Genomic DNA, 13,293 nt, shown 5'->3' with positions numbered 1-13,293 from the left:
AAGGTGATGATACATGGGCAGTATTTATAGAAGAAAGAAGGTATCTATCAAAGGCTAAACAAATGCAGATGACACACCGGGTCATTTTAGCACTGGGTCACTTTTTTGTGTGTGTTTGTGTTCCCAAGTACATTATGTCTGTTTGTTTATGAACGAAACCAGATCAGTTGTGAATAATAACAGCAGTTGTGTATGTGTGCTTCTAAATTATAGCCTCCAGTAGATAAAGCAACTCTGTCGACCGTTAACAGCCCCGATACTTATCAACACATCCATAATGTAAACCTTCACAAATCTTTCAGACATCTGAGAAGTCTTCACAGTTTGTCTTCTCGTTTTTTTGCCAGCTGAGATAAAAACCAATGCCAGTAAGCTGTGCCTAATCCATTTGATGAGCTGGCCAAATTACGAAATAAAGCTCTCTTGTTGATGTTTGTTCAGCCGGCTCTGCACCACATCTGTGTGCTCTGCCAAAGATGGTTGCCTGAAGAAAGACATACCGAACCGTGCGGCTTTGTTGTGAAAAGCCCAACCAACAGAGTGGTGAGTCAAAGGTATTTCTCTACAACAATAATCCGACCGCAGCCAAGTGTGAAAATGACACATCCCATTCTAATTAAGTTTCATCATGACGTGCCATTTCAGACAATGTGGTAAACACACTTTGGAAAGCAAGTTTGCAAGTTGCCATTTGCTAGACAACCAAAGGGACAAAATGTATCTGGGTTAAACTTTTAATGATGCCGTATCAATATTTGAATCTCGCCAAGGCTCACGACTGAAATCTTTGAGATGTGAGGCTGTGAATTTGCTCATCGTGTCGCTCTGCAACAATGTAGCAATGTTACATCATACATTAAGAAAGACTCCAATTAATGGTGAAATTTTGCTTTGAGATACATACATAAGTCATGAGAAATTAAAAAATTACAATATATGATAGACTGATTATGATATACATCCTCACATGATGCAGATCATTTTAAATGATTATTTCTTTTATGATTATTTTATTAGGGGATTGTGGTTTATCCAACAGTTCTTTTGTGTGTGAGGCCATGTTTGTCGCACACATAGGGGAAATCGTACTTAATTTTGATATGATACTGCAGTAACTTCCACAGACCAGCTGAAGAGGAAGAAAATAAAAAGTTATAAACAGTTATAACCCATTGCTTGTCTAGATTGTAAAAGCAAGAAACAGTGATTATGAAATGAAAACAATTTTCAACAAAACATATTATAGTAAACAGAGCTGGTAATTTTAGCACAGTAAAAGAATTTTAGTGCCTCCAGCTGCTCACATGCCTCATAAATAATGTAATTCTATATGTGACATGAGAAACATAATTCATCATTTTTGGAACATGTTCACGCGCTCCATGTCACTGTGAGCGTTTGTGGGTGTAGAGTGTATTCTACACCCACAATGAGCTCTTTCTCATAACTTTCAGTGAGGAGCCATGCACACTGAACAACAACACTCCTGAACTCTGACCTCTAAAATGTACCGTATTAATGAACCATTACTGTAAATTACACAGATTCACTGGTATTACGTTACTACAACTAGGATTTCGAGAAAAGGCACATTTTTATCATTTTGGAGAAAGTCAACTATTTACTGCTCCGTGTTAAATGAAAGAATTTTCAACTACATTAAATCACACGACAGTGCGTCTCAGCTTTTCGCTGGTTTCCTGTAAACTGTTGAATTTTAATGACCAAACCCAGTTACCATCTGGAATAGGGTCAGAAATAGTTCCTTTGTACCACTGACTTACAGCATTCATGTAAATTATTGTGGTATTTTTCTTGCTTCACTACAGTAAAACTGAACCAAAAGCGGAAATGATAAATTATTCATGTGTGCGTGCGTAACACTATGCCAAAGTATGTATGTGTTTACGAACACAATATGCATAAATGTGGCGGCTCTGGAAGTTGCCCACCTGTGTACGGCTTCTGGTTTTGTGTGTGCACTTGCACGCGTGCGTCCGGAGAGTGTTTGAGTACCTGCGGTGATTAAAGTTGGGGGTCCGCAGCACGAGAGCGAGAGCATGCATGTACCGTCGGTGTGGTGACGGTAGGGGCGGTTAGAAAAAGAGGAGGGGGAGAAGGAGAATAAGGGAGGGTCGGACACAGAGAGAGACAGACGCCAGCCTCGGTTTGGAGCTGAGCCTGAGGAGGGACTGTGGCTGACAGGGAGTGGAGCGACTGGAGAACGGAGAGAGGGAGGGGGGGACGAAAGAAGAAAAAAATGTGTGGATTGAAATGCTGTAATATGAATGAATGACAGGAGAAGGGGAAGCTGTGTTAGCAATGAATGGGCTGAAGTAGCGAAAAGGGACAGAAAAGGAGATGATAATGAGTGGAGTGTCTGGAGGGAGGGAGGGATGGAGGAAGGAAGGAAGGACGGGGGAAATGGGGAAAAGAGGTTGTGTTCTGTGAGCTTGCTGCTGGAGGGATGCCGGGGCTGCGGAGTGAGGATGAGGAGGAGGAGGAAGAAAGAGGGGGGGGGGCTCATTAACCAGTGCGAGATTGGAGCCTCAGTGGCTTGCTCGAATTCAACCACACTCCGCCTTTGATGAGGGCTGGATCCTCAAGCTCAATCAGTCCCACATGAGTCCAACTGAGAGGGAGACGAAGAGGCCAGAAAGACTACGAGTGGGAGACTGGGGGAGGACGGCGGGGATGGAGGGAGAGAACGGAGGAAGGGAAGGAGGACAGGAAAAAAAGTGAGGAAACAGTAGATGGTGTGGAAGAGGAGGAACGGAGGAGGAGTGAGAGCAGCCCAGAGGAAAGAAAGGAGCACTATAGGAAGTAAGTGTCAGGATACTTCTGGTGATCAGCCCACAAAGAGGCACAGAGAACTGGTTTTAGGGGATGTTTCCCTTGAAAAACAAACTACTGTCCAGAATAAAATTGTTTTTGTAATACCAAAATATTTGAGTGGATCCATGACTCACTGTGAGGGAGGATTCATAAAAAGAAAACACACAGGCATGTTTGTGACTGTGCATATATTTGCATCACCCAGAACAAAAATACTGTGGACAAGATGTTTGCACATTTGCTGTGCCTTTTCCGTTGTGTGCGCGTGGAAGCGTGTGGGCAAAACACAACAAAGTGAAGACGTCGTGACAGCAAGTTTGACACTACATACGTGGCAAAAAAAATCACAAGACTGGATCGAGATCAGGCTTCAGCCGAACCCGATCTTTTGTAGTTATTTATTTTAAGTCTGCCATTAACTAAAACCACATCCCTGTAGCGTCAAACCGTCTTCTTCTTCTTCTGTTTTAGTGGCAGTTGTCTAGCGTCAAAGTTGTTAAAAATCCGAGAGGACGAAGAAAAAAAGGGCACGACTGCTACTCCTTCTGTTTTAGTGGTAGCTGTCTTGTGTCAAAGCTGTTAAAAATCCCAGAGGAAAAAAAATGACACGACTGCTCCTACTACTTATTCTGTTTTAGTGGCAGTTGGCTAGCATCAAAGCTGCTAAAGAAGAAGAAACAAAGTCACGTGACTAAACATGGCTGCTGTGTGGAAGTACTTTACTCGGAGAGATCAAGTCAGTCAGACATGTGTAAATTGTGCAGTGTGGATGGTAGTAAGCGTCATTTACAGCTCGATTTTCCCCAAAAAATAAATCCAAAAACAGAATACATCGAGTAGACTTTCAACACTGAATTAGCTCTGACAGTTCCTATTTGTTTTCCTTAGTTCAGTCAGACATGTTTTTATGTTTAGGTAAGATCGGATCAGGACTTGGATCAGCCGATACTCAAAATTGAAAGATCAGTATAGAACCGGAGGCATCTCTTATATTCACACACACAAACTGGTACAGTGAAAATTCTGTTGTTTTTATTCATTCTAAAAGTAATTTTTTTTCTCCTCTCAAACAGTAGACTGTCAAGATACATTTTCTGAGCTTTTGGTTGTAATTCACAGTCTTTAACAGTGGACAAAGTTCCGTTCAGTTATCGTGGAGATAGATACATAGAAATGTTAGATAAAAGCTCAGGCTCTTTTAGGATGTCCCATTCACAATGGGTCATAAGTTAAACATAAAAAACACCCCTAAATTAGTACAAACAATTAAAAATAGCCAAGCTATAAAACAATGCACTGCGTCTGAGCTGATTTCTCGTGCTCGCTATATTTGCAGCACAGTTCTGTTTAACGTTGTATTTGTTTTCTGGGTGTCAGAACGATGAAGGTGTTTTCTTCCTGCCACTATTCCTGATGTCTGTGCACGTTTTAAGGAAGCAGGAGGAGGACGGAGAGGCCCGCTTGCATGCGGGTGCGTGTCTGATCGTGTGACTGGCGTGTGGCATGTTGTCACTGCTGCGGATGAATATGGCAGCATTTAGTGGTTCTCCTGAAGCTCAGGTCTCTCTCTCTTTCCTTTCTCCTCCTCTCTCTCTCTCTCTCTCTCAACACCACATCAGCACCAGAGGGCCACAGGATCATTACCCCATTACTGTGTCTCTGCACGAGGCAGGATTAAAGTTACCGCCCCGTGTGCCTTCTTCCTTCTCCTTCCCTATATATGGCGCTCTGCAGGAACCAATTAATCGCAGCAGCCATGAGGGCTGCAATTAGTAAGTGTTTAACTAAATCAAAACATGTCCCTCTTTCTGCTCCGCTGTTAGTCGTGCTGTCAGTGGATGTAAACATTGACTTTCTTAATGAAAGGCTTCGGAGCCGGCGGAATCTGTTTGTCTTGTACAGACATCAGATATGAGGGATAATGCGGCATTAAATCAGAAAGCGAAACCTGTTTTATATGACGTGCTGCTTCTGTAAAGGCAGCGAGGAGTGCAGCAGCTGAGATGTAATTACATCTATGGTTGAAAAAAAAAGACAAAAAAAAAAAAACTGAAGGATGTTATCTGGATGATAACCTAAAGGCTGGATGCAACTCTATATTCTTCAGCTGAATACCCTCCACCACTTGGCAGACGTATGGACCTGAGGTTACTTTATTGGTTTCCCTAATTGGTGCCAGTTTCCATTTTCATTTCCAAAAATTACAGCGGCGCTCACTTTGCGTGCATCCGCAACGTGTGTGCGTGTTAGAGAAATAAAGAGAGGGGAGGGGGAGGGGAGGGCAAAAAAAAAAAAAAGGAAAACCGAGATAGAGGGAGCTGAGAGACACTCTGCATGTGTAAACGTATGCAGTAACTTTGTGATGACTGTTTGTGCTTTGTTCTGTTTATGTGTGTATAATGAGTCATCACTGATTGGCCAAGTTGATGTGGTCAGAGATGGAGGCAGAGGGGACACTTTACAGTAAGTGCATCAATGGAAAAGAACCTCTCTGGGAGGGAAGAGGAGGGGTACGGAGGGCGAGTACAGCAGAGGAGCACATTATTCCTGCGATTGTGGGAGTAAATTACACAAAAATATACAAAACTCACCACAGTTGAGCACAAAAGCCACCGTGACGGAGGAGCAGAAAAAAGAATACTTTAGATTTGGATAAACACACGCGCAGGGGCTGCAGGAAAAGTAAACAAGGCAGAGAAATTCTGGGCTGGAACAAATTAAGAAGGTAAAACTGCGTCAAACTACAGACGGTTTATCAGAATCAGAAGGTGACCTGGTTTAGCTGCTGCTCAAACATTAGCTCACCTTGTATTTAAAAACACTGTAAATCAAATCTTCAGGTTGTTTTTGTCTTGCACTCCAACACACACTCTCGGGGACAAGCAGAAGAAGGGAGAATACTCTGCCCCACCACTACACCCACTGTGGCCCATTATTCAGCAGCTCTTCCCCGTAAATGTGATAATTACATGCTTGGCCCTTCATAGAACAGCACAAATATACAAACCATGCTGCTTCTGTTTATTCTCCCTGTAATTCCCCCTTTATTTCCTCCTACGCTTAGTTAATCCATTATATACCAACACTGGTACATCATTGAGCAGTTTCCTGCTATATAGTGGTTGATCAAGGGCGACATCCACTGCCTTCATAATCCTACAAGCAGGAGGCAAGAACATTCATCTGTAAGGAAATGTGAATTTTCCCAAAACGTACTTGTTTAGATGCGAGTATACGTGCATCTGGGTTTGGACGATAATCTCTGCGTGCATGAAAAAAAAATTAAAATTTTAAAAAATGCGCAGAACATTTGGACGACTGTGTAGGTACTTGCGTGCGTGCGTCCATGTGTCGTCCCAATGTGTGCGTATACGTGCGTGTGTGCTGGCAGGCCAGAGCGCCATTGTGCAGCGGCAACCACAGGGCCTCCTTCTCCCCCAACCCGCCACAACAAAGAGCAATTAAACGCCGCTGCCTTGCCAGCTGAGGAGCCGACCGCCAGCCACACTTCCACAAACAGGCAGATCTGTTTAAAACCAAAGGGGAGAAGCAATAAAAGCCAACCTACTGAGAGCAAGCCCCTGCAATCCCCTTCCACTGATTCAAACCAGAGGGTGACTGGCTGGCTTCACCCTACCGCTCACGATCACGTTCGGGCCACACTACAGTCACATGTGCAGTTTTACATGCAAAACGATGTTGCTTAATGCGTATCATCTATAATCATTGACATTAAAGGTCAACATGATCAGCAATTAAGGGACTCTCATATGACGGGCTGAAACATGCCCGGGCTAGCGTGCTGACACTGCACGCCAAAACTTAAATCAACCCACCATATTTTTTTTTCCTGTATAGCAGAGCTCAGATGGACAGAGTTTTTCAGGGTTTTTTTTGCTGTATGTTTCATTTGAGACAGATTGCTCCTTAACAGGACGCGTATATGAAATTGGACTGTTTGTTTGACCTGCCAGATCCTTTTACGGATTAAAGCCTTTTCTTAACCACATTAAAACTTTGGAAATGGTAGTACATAGAGTACCAGCTCATTTCTTTCTTTAATTTTTCGGCGTCGGCCTCTGACAGGCACCTACGACTGACTGCATGATATGCATGAAAATACGGTCTTGCCGCCTCTTTGTTTTTATTCATTTGCTACTCATGTATTCAGTGGTAGAACTTGATTCTGTGTAATGTTCATTACAGCGTATTATACTATCAGGACTGTACTTATGTGAGATACATATATTATAATTATATTTACAGTCAGATACATTCCACAACGATGAGGTTACACCCGCAGGTTGTAGTGAACAGAGGGCTATTTGTTCAATGTAACCGAAAATTTTTAGGTCATGTTGCTTCAGAGGAGAATACCACAAGCTAATATTGATGGACAGTAATACAGGTACATAGTAAATCAATTAAAAAAAGGACAAAGACATTTAAAACCATATAATAGGTTTTGGTTGGTAGTTTAGGCTCCTGGCTAATATTCATTTATTATTATGGTGCGTTTGTATGTAATTGGTTTTATGCACCGTCTTTCATCTGGAATCAGTGATGATATAGGTTTAGGTTTGGTTTACAGCTTCTTAGCACCTGTCTTTTTGTAGTCTCACAGTCTGTCGCACAGTACATGACTTTGGACTTTTCCACTTTTTTTCGCACGCTTCTTTTGGTTGTCGTGTTCCTCTCCGACCCCAGCAGAGGGCAGGAGTGCAGGAACCTGTTCTGTAGCAGCTGTGAATCCTGTGCTGGCCCTGGACTAGCCCAGCCCACTCTAGCCCGGCTCGGCCTGGGTTCAGCGTGGGCCGCATCGCGGTGTCTCTGGTCAGGCAGCCTGGAGCCCTTGGGCGCTGGCAAGGGGTGCGGGCGTCCGGGAGGGGCCCCCTCAAAAGCCATCTACGAGGGGCCACACCCACACGGCCATTACGGTGAAGGCTGTTCTGGGCTTCTCCCGAGGCCGCCCGCCTGCCATTTTTAGAGCAGCAACAGAGTAGACCACATGCTGTGGCTTCAGGCAAGTGGGGGGAAGGAAGGTTTCTTCTTTATTTTCAGTCAAAGCGCCATGGGCTTTGGGAGAATTTCTACATTTGCACTCCGCTAGACTCAGTCAGCGTGGAGAAATTGTTTATCTCTTAGATGAAATAGAAAAACAAAAGTTCCTGATGAAAATTTTGAACCAACCCTCGCCCAGCAGCGAGGAATTTTTCATTCAGGAGAAATAAAATTCCATGTCCTGGTAATCAGTCTGTTTTTCTCTGCATGGTTTTGGTGTTTGTCCCAAGAGAACAAGAAAGAGAATAGATTAACTGAAAGTATTAAGCTCACTTCCAAGATCTTGTGAAATATGTTAAGTTTGGTTCAAACGGTCCTGCACGGTCTCAGTGTTTTTCAGGAGCATGTGTGGGTGAAGCGTTGGGTGGTCTAAAGGAGAGAAGACGTGAGCTTCCTCTTGCACACATATGGTGTGGCTTGGCCTTTTTTGTTTTGATTTTAGGGGTTTTAGGTTATAAGTAAGTAAGTTCCCTTTAGGTATGACCTGCTTATTTTACCTATAATGTCATTCTATTTCTGTGCGTGCCTTGCCCACTCCTCTCACCGTTTCTTGCAGACAGCTTGCTCAACATTAAACTCTGCACCGTCTGCATCATATCAAGCACTAGTTTTGACTAGTCTTTGACTTTGTCTTTATCCTCAATTTAGTCCCCAAACCCCCTCCTTCTGGCCCCGTTTTTGCTACCTTTGATCCCCCTCCCCTTTATTGATAAGTATCACCAGGAAGTCCCCACATCAGTCTCCTCTCCAAAAGAGGAAACACAAGTCAAGAACACTTCTGCTACACACAATCACTCAATAGACAGGGACATCTGATACCCTTGGTCACCCAACGCAAGCATAGAGACACTCTTTCCACCCACTTGAAGATAGTATCCGTCTCCTGCAGGGCAATATGTCTCTCATAAATAAACGATAGTTCCAGTTCTCCAAACCACATCGTTATGGCACTAAGACATCAAATGTAAAGCTCTGAACGATCCTCTGTTAAGAGAAGAGGCGATGGAGGCTTTGTCTTGTGAGTGGCAGACCACAGATCTGAAGTGGATCTCACGAGGGAGAGAAAAAATGCAATACAGACAGAAACAATCGTAGATATAGTTACGCTACAGGGCCTCACAATGTGTAGATTTGTATTTTTGGAAGATTCATTAAAAAGACGACAAAGTAAAGACGATTGTTATAAATGTGTCACAGCCATCTACATGAGGCCACCAGTTGGCAAAATTAGTGACTGATTAGATAATTCTATTGAAAGTAAGGAAAATGTCATCTCAAAAGAGGTTATAAGAGGTTTGTACATAGGTTCAGAGCAATAAGCACATCCAGGAAGGTAGTCCATTAAACCCGGGAGAGCGGAAGTTATTTCCAGGGTGAGGGGACCAGAGTTGACTGCTGGTGGCACACACTCGACACATGGAACAGATCACACGACACATGAAGTTGGATTTGCCTGTACAATATAAAGAAACCCAAAAAAAGAAAACCTCAATTTACTCCCTTTAAAAAAAAAAAAAACCTTCCTTCTTTTCGGCAGGGCTCCACCAAGGAGTAATGAGCTCCCACCCAAACCTCAGCACCAGCTGCTGTCAGGGTCTGGGGGCACTGACTAAATATGTATAAACCAACAGAGTAAGGTGGTCTTCTGCCGTGGCGGGTAGAGTGAGACATTCAAAGAAATCAATAAGTGTTCACATGTGATAGCAAAAGAAGCTACTGAGAGGGGTCAAGACAGCAGATAACTCAGATTTACCCCCCCGGACTCAACCACACCGGCCTTAATTAACTACAATGAGATTCATGTGGTGGTGTTTTGTCATGCGTCTTGAGTTTATTCACCGTGCAGAATAACCTTTACAGGGGGTCACGCTGATTTCTCTGTCTTAAATGTTCTACACAATAAGATATGCTGTGAATTTTTAAAGACATTTGGGAGAAAAAAAGTGTCAAGTTGTTTGGAGACAGTATGAAGATACTGTATGTGTTAAAGGCAGGATATGCCTGAAACAAGGTAGGTCATATGAAAAGGGAAACATCTTCATAGTTGTGGTGCTAAACACATGGGATCATAAGGAGAGATGAGAGAGAATGATTGTACAAATGGGGGGCGTCTTCTTGAAAGCACTGGTATTGTTTCACTCGGTCGTGCATCTAAAAAGTCAGAGGCACAGTTGTGTGAAGATGGGAAAAAAGGTTGAAAGGAGAAGCTTAAATGTTTTTTTCTACACGCACAAAGTGACTATGAATGTCACATTCCTCAAGAAGTTACAACAGCTGTTGGAAGCCACAACATCATTTCTGATGTCGGAGAGACGCGGGAGATGAAAGGGTGCAAATGTGTTTGATCACCTGGCAGGCACTTTGTATGAAGTTTTTAAGTTTTTATTTACAAGTCCAAGTCAGGTCACTGCTCTCTGAGTTCACCCAGGTCTTTCACGTCTCAAAGTTAAATCTATCTGTGAAAACTCTCAGTTATTCCAGTTATGGTATATCAAAAAATAATAAAAATATATACACAAAATGAAAAAACAAAGGTAGCTGAACTTCTTTGAGTTTTGTGAGAAAGAATATAACTCAATAACTCTACCAACATCTATTCTGAATCACCTTAGCTTTGTTTTAGATACCCAACATTCTCCATTACAAAAATGTGTTAATGACTTCTTTGACCCGATTTGACCGTAATTTAATAATCAAATATAAAAATGAAAATTATAATTGTAAAACCATTTTAAAAGACTAGTGTTAAATTTGTTTTTTCAAGTCAAATTTCAAAAATCCTTTTTTATTCCATGTCGTACACTACATCAAGAGTTTCTCAAATAATTTCTGTGACTGAAGCCTCACATGGCCACATTTCTGCCACAAGATAAACCTAAGTGTTGTTTCATTAACAAATCGGATGAGATTTGTTTTAGTGTAAGTTTAAGTGTGAATTGGGGTTAAAACATTTTTAATGAGTCTTTCTTGTTTTGCGTGAAACGTCGCAGGCGTCCACAACCCTCTCACACTGCATTTACGTATCTCAGAGACATCCTGCAGTGTCCAGTCAAAGGAGTCGTGCCATAAAAGTCTCTCTCATTTCACAAAGTATGTATAAAGAGATATTGAAAGAAACTGTCATTGCGTTCTGAGGAATTGCACACATGACGCCTGTTGGGGTCATTAAGTGGCCACAGGTCTCCTCGACAGACGGGGAGATTACAGGCCAGATGCTGGTTTGTATACAGCGAGAAGGCGGTGGACTGAGATTTGTTTGGGAGCAGATGGACTCCTGCATTTCTAGAGCTGATACTTGTGCGTAATACCCTGAATGATAAACATCATGCTCATATAGCATGTTACACAACATTCGTGATTCCAAAGTGGGAAAATATCCCTGTCTAACAGTAAAGGTTTTTCATGTGGAATTATTTCTGACGTGTGCGGTCGCAGAGACATCACAGCAATATGGGAACAAACCAACTGGCTGGATACATGGATGTCAAACTAAAATTACACTAAAACTATTAAAAAACAAGTACAAAAAAAAAATATTCAAAGAAATATGCAGAAGGAAACATTTAGCTTCTTTCCTATTTGCATTTCAAAAAAAATCAAAACGAAAGGATTAGTGGTACTTTGTCCTCATTGCTCTGTGTGATTGCCACCATGTCTGGTGACTGAATATGTTCGGTCCACTGGCTGAAATGCAGCCTGTTGGTGGTTGAATTACTTAAAACCACCAACATGCCCCAAAGTAGAGACAGACCACTCAAGCCGGGGCAGGTCATTTTATTAAAAGCATGTTGTTGCTTTTCATGTCTGACTCCAAAAAGGCACGTGACCAACATCTGATGCCATAATCAGCAGCATCGACAGCGGCGCAAATGAACATGATATTCACTCGTGCGTTGAACAACCCGCTACCCCGTCCCTCTTCCCCCTCCCAGCCAGTCTCGATGTCTATATGTCTCCCTCTTTCTCTCCTCTCCCCCACTTCTCTCGCTTTCCCATTTTCCGTTGACAAGCTCTCTGAAACTTTGACCACACAGCCTGGAAAAATAGCACAGAGTCATGCTGCAAGGCAAGTCTATCCCTGACCCTGATTCCCTCTCACCACATTTCCATCAGCAGCAAAGTAAAACACATCTAATCATTTCAATTTTCCCCCTCTGTCGCAGTATTATTAACATTGTTAATTTTCTGAGGGTTGCAGCCCAGAGGGGAATGTCAAGGGAAATGCATTATGGCGAGATATTCCATTGATCCTCCATTATACACACTTACTTGGTTGCAGTAATGGCCTAATGATACCGAGAGGCCAATTTAAACCCAATGTAGAAAACAGAAGGCCAGTCACCCCGAGAAAGAACGGTGCATTAAAAAGAAAGTATGCAATGTCAATGCGTAGACATCCCCTAAACTCTACAGCGTCCCAACTTTGTTTCATCCGTGTTTGTACTGCTGCTCTGCTCTAGCGCTACCACCAAGACGAATTGTCTGGCAGATCCTTCATTGCTATTTCAAGATGCCTGCTGGATGAACTTGCTGTAGTATCAAAGTGTACACAAAGAACACAGCATGTCCACAATACTTGAGAAACTACTATAATCTTACAACCATGTACTGTATAGTGATATCTGACTTACTTTACAGGCACAAAAGTCTACAATTTCACAAATCTAACTTAATACGTCCAACTAAAATATATTAACGTTTGCTAAGATGTCTGCGGGATTTCTTTCCTGTTCTCTGGCTGAATATTTAACACTAGCTGTTCCTAAGCAGTCCAATGTCTGAGCTATGAGTCTAATTCTCTTCAGTTGGATATTGAAGTATGACTGGCCATTCATACTAAAATTTTCAGATATATATTGAGATCAAAGCAGCCACACAAGAACTTAACTACAGGAATGGATCTTTGCAGATGCTGCAAAAGATAAACAAGGTTTGGTATCTCCGCCTCTGTCCTTCAATGGGAGGCAACAGTGAAAGGTGAAGTATGTTGTGTAAAAGACTGGACTCCGTCTTTCCTCAGAGAAACTGGATGTAAGCAAACACACTGTATCCTCGCTTCATGCCATTTGTCTCTGGGAGGAGTTTCTTTTTCTACAGAGCTGAACAACCAAGGAAAGTCTTCGCCAGAATGAAACGGCTCGACTCGATCTGCATGGAAAAGCTGACCACTGGCGAACATGATTGACAAAGTCGCTGCTGGACGCAATCTAATCGCTTCCTGTTTTTTACCAAGTTGAAGCGTTTTGTCTTTCTTCCTTTCTGTCTTTTTAGGTAAAGGATAAATACTCGGCCAGCACCAATCATAGTGGAGCTGATGTGAAAGCTTTTTGGAATAGATCGTAATTTCTATTAAAAAAAAAAAAGAAAAAGAAAATGCACATGTAGGCAGAGTGAGAA

The sequence above is a fragment of the Mugil cephalus genome, chromosome 4, assembly GCF_022458985.1.
Source record: "Mugil cephalus isolate CIBA_MC_2020 chromosome 4, CIBA_Mcephalus_1.1, whole genome shotgun sequence".
NCBI classification, from domain to species: Eukaryota; Metazoa; Chordata; class Actinopteri; order Mugiliformes; family Mugilidae; genus Mugil; species Mugil cephalus.
The sequence above is the reverse complement of the archived record's forward strand: the minus strand, read 5'-3'. Positions refer to the sequence as shown.